Consider the following 8,179-nt stretch of genomic DNA (forward strand, 5'->3'; position numbering starts at 1 on the left):
TTGTACCCCACAAAATGTACTCAACCCAGGATATGGTGGTCTTGGTGACCCAAGACTTTGAAGTAGATTCTCACCCCTGTTAACCACCTGCTTGAACTCTGGGATACGGTTGTCTAACACCTGCTTGGACCCAAGATGGGGTTAACTGAGTTGCAAGCTGATTGCTTTTTTCTAGCTTCTGTCTTTGCTTGCTTGCTAACTGGAAAATTCCAGGCCTGCTTAGGGACTCACAGGTCCCTGCTTACTATTGGTTTGACCACTGTGATTGGCTTGCTTGCATGACACTAAGGAAAGCCCCTGAGTTGTGGTTTTCGTCTTTAAGTTCCCAGGATGCAGGCCAGAAAATTGCTGTTCTCCCATAGAACTTCAGTCTCTACGGATGGGTGACAGTCCCTGGCCAGGTAAATAAAGCTCTCATTGATTTGAATTCAGACTTAGGGTGTTTTATGAAGCGGCTTCCCATAACAACTGCTGTATCCTCAGCGTGTGGCACATATTAGAGGCTGAAGGAAGAAATGTCTCTATGAAGATATTGAAATATAGATGTAATGATAACTGTTTTGGGGATCTAAACTTTAGAACCAATGTCTTGATAATAACCTCAAGAAAGGTCTTAGGTGGACTAATTTCTTTAGGGTCCTGACTATCCTCAACAAAGTCACTCTCAGAAATGTAAAAGTCACTCTCAGGATTTTTTTTTTTTTTTTTTTTGGGTAAACCTAAGCTAGGCAGAATGGTTATTCAATGAAAAAAAGCAAGTTTTGACATGGTTTTGAGTGGCTCAAATGATAGAGTCAAGCAAGAAATCTACATAATAGAAAAGTATAATTGTATTTATTTAATTGGAAGAGCTGTAGAGCAGTGGATAATTGATTTAACTTTCCCAGACCTGGTTTTTTTCTCTTCTGTATTAGATGGACCTGATTAGGTAATGAGATTACTTGATCTTCTGAAGCTAAGTAACTACATAGTCAAATTGGCTGTCAAAAAGTCGAAGTCATGACAGTTGAAAAGTGAAGGAAAAAGGGGAACAGGTGGCAGTTATGGGAACAGAAGGGACAGGGGGCCATATAAGCATTCAGCAGAGGCAAAAGATTCAATAGTGGTTGAAGAGATGGTTGTAGCCACAGGCAGAGAAGGAAGACAAGGAGAGGAAGAAATGGAAATGGGATGCCACTTGTACTGGTGTTTGTGCTCTTGGGACCTTCCTCCTCTTGGATTATTTATTCCTGCATTAATAGGAAGACTCACTATCATTGGGGAATAAAAACAAAACACTATAAATCTTGAATAAAGATAAAAACCAGCTTCCACTAACAAATTGAAACAATTGCTGTTAAGGAATTTTTTTTAATCAGTGCTCAAAATTCAGATGATACTTGCCAAGCCCCTAGAATTTCTATGTATAATAAAACCATTTGGACTTGGGACCCCCTTGGAATCTATTAAAGTAGCAGGTGTATTGGTTGTCTAGATCAATGGTTCTTAAACTTTCGTGTGCATCAGAATCACCTGAAGGGCTTTTAAACCACAGTGTTTGGGATCCTACTCTCAGAATTTCTCACTGGGTGTGTCTGGGGTAGGACCCAAGATGTGCATTTCTAACAATGTTTCAGATGATGCTGATTTTGCTGGTCTCAGGACCACACTTTGAGGCTCATTGTGCAGTCTATGTTCTATGCTAGGGTGCCTGGCCATGGGAGAGAAGAGATTGACATCCATATGTTGTTTTCCCCAGAGCCCTGCAACCTGATTTTCCTTTGGGGGAAGGAATACTAGGAATTGAACCCAGGAGTGCTTAACCACTCAGCAACATTCCCAGCACATTTTTAATATTTTATTTTGAGATAGGGTCTTGCTAATTGCTTAGCACCTCACTAACTTGCAATCCTCCTGCCTCAGCTTCCCTAGCTGCTGGGATTACAGGCTGCAGCTTGCTTTTGGGGTTGAAGGATCTCTTGTGTTTGTTTGGAAATAGATACTATGATATATCCACTCTACTGTTTTTGCAGTGGAGAAATGGGTTCCACGTGGTGAAGATGTGAGGCTTTTGTGAAATTTCTCTTTGGTAATTCTGCCATTATTTTTCAGGGAAGAGAAAGGGAAAAATATTGTTCACCTTCAAGTTGAGAAACTTAGATTCTAGACCCTTCCCTGACTCTCACAAGTCTCATGGTCTTAGACAAGTCACTTAATCCTGGATTCTGTCTTTTCATCTGTAAAATGAGAATGTCAACCTAGATGATGTTTAAGATCTTTTCCTGCTCTAAAATTCATTTTGTATGATTCTAAGTCAGAGGAGGAATTTATCTCACAATGGCAAATTGACCAGTTTATCTTTGTGACAATTGGATTGCTTTAGAGAGTTGCTCTTTATTGGTGATGGAAGGTCTTAGTGATCTAAATTTTCTCTTAAATTGAATTCAAAGTCCCCAGTAGTACCTAGCTAGCACACAGTGTTCAGAAATATTCTATCCTTTCAGTTTCTTTCTTTCTTTCTTTTTCTGGTACTGGGAATTGAGCCCAGGGGTGCTTAACCAGTGAGCCACATTCCCACTCTTTAAAAAAAAAAAAATTATTTAGAGACAGAGCCATGCTAAGTTGCTTAGGGCCTCACTAAATTGCTGAGTCTGGCTTTGAACTTGTGATCCTCCTGCCTCAGCCTCTTGAGCTGCTGGGATTACTGGCATGCACCACCATGCCTGGCTTCAGTTTCTTTTCTTTATCCTTAATGTTGATGATTTTTTTTAAACAAAATATATTTATTCTTAAATCAGATTAGAATGGCAGACATTTTCAAGAAATGTAATACAAATTAAGACCCCTTCTTCAACTCTCAACCCCATCCTCTGCTCCTGTTGTTTATGTGAGTTGCCACCAGATAGCAGAATTACTCTTGATATAATATTTTTATGACTTAGATGGGTTCACTTTTTGGAAGCTCTTACATACAGAAATGTGGGAGAGGAAGTCCTCTTTACCCTCATTATCTGAGAATAACTGATTCTGGAGGGGAAAAAAAAGGCTCTGTAGGGTGAATCCATTTAAAAATGCTGGCCAAAATGTGATCAGGAAAAAATACAATGGCTTGAGTGGGGCTTTATTTTGAAAAATAGAATTATGAAAATATTTCTGATTGGTCTTATATTTAGTCAAGTCAAATCGAGAGTTTGTTTTCAAATCTGTACCAAGAAATGAATCAAGATTTCTCCCTCCCTTTGGGTAGAGTGCGGTTGGTGCCCTCGCAGCTCAGCTCTGCCCCCTGAAAGAGGAGTTGTTTTCTTGCTTATTTGCATGGTACCATCCCTAAATTATTCATGGACTTCGTCAAATTTTGCAGAGGCATCTTTGGAGACACTTGTGTCACCATACTTGTTGACCGATTTAACTGTTTTGATGACTGCTTTCGCATGCAACGCGGACAGTCTTATGACAAAACTTTCTTTGACTTCATGGAACTCTGGATATTTGGGACAGTTTGCTAGTTCATTTTGTTATGGATTATAAAAACATATTAATCTGAAATATGGAAATAGACATTAAGTATTAAAGGGAAAAGGACTTTTTAGAAGAAAATGTATTTATAATACATTCAAACAAACAGCCTAAATTAGTGTGTGGTGTGTGTGTGTGTGTGTGTGTGCGTATTCAAAGAAAATGTTCAAGCTTGCAACAATTCTTTGTTTCATAAATTTTTTGGGGGGTACCCGGGATTGAACTCAGGGGCACTCAACCACTGCGCCACATCCCCAGCCCTGTTTTGTATTTTATTTAGAGATAGGGTCTCACTGAGTTGCTAAGTGCCTTGTTTTGCTGAGGCTGGCTTTGAACTTGCAATCCTCCTGCCTCAGTCTCCCAGGCGGCTGGGATTACAGGCAGGTACCTGCATGCCCAGCTCTTTGTTTCATAATTTAAAAGCATTTTCAAATTTGGTTTTGTTTTTATTTATCAAAAGCATATAAAAAGCCTTTGCTAGTGAGCTTTTTTGCTATAAGCTTGCTATATAAAAGAAAACACCCCCAAACTCAGTAGCTTAAAACAACAATCATTCATTCACATGGATGTGAGGTTAGTCTGCTCATGAGCTTGCATACAGTGTGCTTGTCTGTTGTAGGAGGGATTTTTGAATGACATTTTTTTTTAAAAAGATAAGTTCATTAGGGGATATTTTTTGTAGAATGACATTTTTTTCTCCATGAAACAAATCTCAACACTGTCTGAGTTCAAATCTTGGTTCTGGTCCATAATCATAATGTTAACTTGGACAATTTACTTAATCTTTCAATGCCTTCATTTCTTCATCTATCAAATGGGGATAATAATAGCACTCAGTTCACTGGATTTTATGAGAATGGAATGAGATAATTAACAGATAATTGCCTGGCACATACACAGTGTTTACTAAATGTTAGCTTTTCTTTTTTATTAAGAAAAAAATACCTCTGTTTGTGATTAGAAAGCTGATGTGTTGGGGAGGGAGGAGAAATCATAGAGTTGGAGAAAGAAGTAGGTTTAAATTTATCTCCAGGTCTCTGATCATGTAAATCAAGGAAGCTGGCAAACCCACCATTTTACTTTTTTTTTTTTAAAACAAATATCTACACAGTGCCAATTATCATGTGTCAGACTCTGTCCAAGAACTTAGCCATTGCTGACTAATTTAATGCTCACCTCAATCCTAGGAGGGAGATATGACCATCAGCTCCATTCTTTAGATGAGGGAATCCAGGCACAGAGAGGTTATGAAACTTCCTCTAGGTCACCCAGCCTCTAAGTGGCAGAGCTGGGTTTCAAATGCACAGAACGTAGTTGGTCCTCAGTCAGGGGCTTTTTTTGTCATTACAGAGAGCAGCACAAAGGCCTCTAGGTGACCACAGTGCTGTACTGTCTTAATACAGTTTCTTTGATACATACACTTTCATTTTGAGGATTTGACCTTATTCTTTACCTTCTGAACCTGAAGGCTTGAAGTAATCTTCTTTACTGTGCCCATCTAGTCCTATGTTCTGTCCTCTCTCCAGCTTATTCTAGAATGGGGAAGAGATTCCAGGAGACTTACCTGCAGGCTCCTGGAGAATTAGTTCATAAAGATGGGGAGAATCATCCTTCCTCAGCTAACAGATTTTCCATACTCAAAATACATTACCCCAAGACAGGTGCAGTGGCACATGCCTATAATCCCAGCAAATTGGGAAGCCAAGGCAGGAGGATTGCAAGTTTGTGGCCAGCCTCAGCAATTTAGGGAGGCCCTAAGCAACTTAGCAAGACCCTGTCTCAAAATATTAAAAAGGCTGAGGTTGTGGCTTAGTGGTAGAGCATCCCTGGGTTCAATCCCCAGTACCCCAAAACAAAACAAACAAAAATCATCTATCCAAGGCAAAGGGTGATGTTTTAAATCCAATTGAACTGAATTTCACTTTTGTGCATTTTGAGGGGCATAGTTCAGGCATGAGGGGTATGCAGTTCTGAAATGCTATATCCCGTGGGTCAGTGTTACACTCCAGGTAACTGCACGTTTTAGCTTTAAGATTATGGCTCATAATAAATTTAGTTGAGACTCTGAAATGCACAGCCATATAAAACTGCAATTGTCGTGAACAGGCTGGTCAACCTGTGTGGTGATGTTCAGTATTTGGAATTATGTATTTTTATTTGGTTTTGTTTGTATCTCAGCTGAAGCAGCTCTTTTTGATCCAACCAAGATAGGGTGGTTTTTATTAAAAATTTAACACGTATCTCATGGCAATATTTACTTTAATGTGGTAAATCAAGAAATTCTTCTTTTTCTGAATGAGATATGTTGGCAAGATAAACTCAATGCTGTAAGATAAATATTAACTTTATAATGAAAACTACAGAATGCCTTATCTGGTCCAATGTATCTGTATTTCTCTAAGGAGATGAGAAGCCATCCATGCTTCTTGTTCTACCTGGCATGAGAGGTAATGATTTAGATTTTAATCCTTAATTATATGCCCCTGCTCACTTTATAGTGACATCTCATCCTGTGTATTCTTCAACTTCTAATTTTAAAAATATTGAATATGTTTGCTCATGCAAGAGACTAGCTGATGTGAGAGCAAGGAGGTGCAGCCACTTTTACATGCAATAGTCCACAGAGAAAATGTTAACTTTAGTAGGCAAAATCTGTTAGTGAAAAGGAGATTTTGGAAGTTTCCAAAGAGAGAGAGAGAAAAAAAAAAGTCGTCTTGGAGGAACTCTGGTGAACACAACGTAAAATTCAATTAGAAAATATTAGAGTGGAGTTCAAAGGACACTTGTGATAGTTTTGATAAAGTTACTGCCCTGGAAAGAACAGAGATATACTACTTTTCGCTACGGTGATTGTCCATGTGTGGGTACCTTCATACAGTGGCACCAGTTATGAATCCTGTAAGTGACCTATTAATAACTGCAATATGAATGAAATGTGCTGCCTAGAAAATGAGGTTGCCTGGCTCTCATAAAATACCATTTTCTTTTCATAATTTACGGGATATGTTGTCCAAGGAGATGAAGTATTTCATGTTGGTCAGTTTGGGCCCTGCCTGGGACTAATACGATGTGGAATATTTTTAACGGTTGACTGACAAAACATTGTTTCCTGCAACTCAGCCCTTTTTTGATTACAAACATCAAGGCTACAGATAAAATTTCTTTCTGGGTTTATCTCTCTTGTAGTTACAAATACCATTAGTGACTTAAATAAACCAACCAAGCCACCCCATTTTTATTGTGTATCATTAATGTAATGAAAAATTCAGAATCAAAAAACAAGGTCCTGACGGTCTTGGAAGCAAAAGGTTAATTCTCTGTATTAATTATGTTCATCAACGGAGTCTATCAATTTTTACATACTTAATGTATGTAGAGAATCCTACAGATGAATCTGTTTCTGATCTTCCCTCCAGGCTTATGCGTGTTGGGTTATTAGCAGGACACATGGGACACAGAGAGAAGAGGTGAGGAAGTGCTTTCAGAATTTAGACATCATCAAATGTCCAATAGAAGATAAAAAGTTCTGTCACACACACACAAAAAAAACAAAAACAAAAAAAATCTTGTGTATTTTCAAAGCATATGCGTGCCCAAATTATTTTCATTCCTTAAGATTTGCAAGGTGTTTTACAAAATATTAGTCTTATGATCATGCTTGTAAGTAGTTTGTGTAAAAGCACTGCAAAAATTTTATTGGGTATCTTCTATGTGTTTGACCTTGGTCTCTTTTTTGGAGGGTACTGGGGATTGAACTCAGGGGCATTCAACCACTGAGCCACATCCCAAGCCCTATTTTGTATTTTGTTTAGAGACAGGGTCTCACTGAATTGCTTAGTGCCTCACTTGCTGAGGCTGTCTTTGAACTCACGATCCTCCTGCCTCAGCCTCTCAAGCGCTGGGATTACAGGCGTGTGCCACCGCCTCTGGTACCTTGGTCTCTTTTGATACATACCTTGTCTTTTCTTGTCTTGGCTGTTCATATCTCTTGTGGCAAAGCAAAGACTGCCAAATCTCCCTCCTGCCACATACCATGCCTATGAGAGTTATGACAAGGGTAAGATATGGAGTCTTAGAATAAGAAAGAGGACACAACTGGCCCTGTTATCTGCTTGGTTATTAATGTATCTGTGGCTGGATTTTAGGTGGAGTTAGAAGATGAAGAAATTTGGGCTTAGAGACAAGGCCTCAGAATTGTGGCTGAGAGTGTTGGAAGGGGGCTGGGCACCTCACATGGTGATATGGAGCATCACTGAGAGCAAGTTGCTCTTTATACCTTTGTGTCTTCTTTAATATACCCAAACTCTTCTGGGGGTGGGGCACAGGGGTGTAGTTGTCATCTTGCAGGTCAAAATATGATTGAATATCAGCAATTGCAAATGGCTCCAATTGAACATAATATACTAATTGAGATGGAGACATTGAATTTTTTTCATCATCTTTTCTCCTTTTCCCTAAGGTTATGGTTATGGTTAGGGTTAGGGTAACTCCTCTCTGGCAGTTATGACCTTGGGTAAGTCTCTCAATCTGTATGAGCCTTACTCACTGTGTTTGTAAAATGGGGTAAAACATACACATCCTCATAGAGCTGCTGGGAATATTAAATGATTCATAAGTAATGTGTGTGTGTATATATAATATATATATATATATATATATATATATATATATATATATATATATA

At 38.8% G+C, this 8,179-nt stretch overlaps 1 long non-coding RNA gene across 2 annotated transcripts in view; it reads left to right on the top strand.

The window, feature by feature from the left end:
* Positions 1 to 267: 267 nt before the first annotated feature.
* The window catches only part of LOC125616317, a 260,518-nt gene continuing 252,606 nt past the window's right edge, over positions 268 to 8,179 (top strand). For both annotated transcript variants that reach the window (XR_007346939.1, XR_007346940.1), the window contains exon 1: positions 268 to 401. This is a non-coding gene — a long non-coding RNA (uncharacterized LOC125616317). The remainder of the gene's footprint in view (positions 402 to 8,179) is intronic.

This window comes from Marmota marmota, unplaced genomic scaffold (genome assembly GCF_001458135.2).
Source record: "Marmota marmota marmota unplaced genomic scaffold, marMar, whole genome shotgun sequence".
In the NCBI taxonomy this organism is placed as follows: Eukaryota; Metazoa; Chordata; class Mammalia; order Rodentia; family Sciuridae; genus Marmota; species Marmota marmota.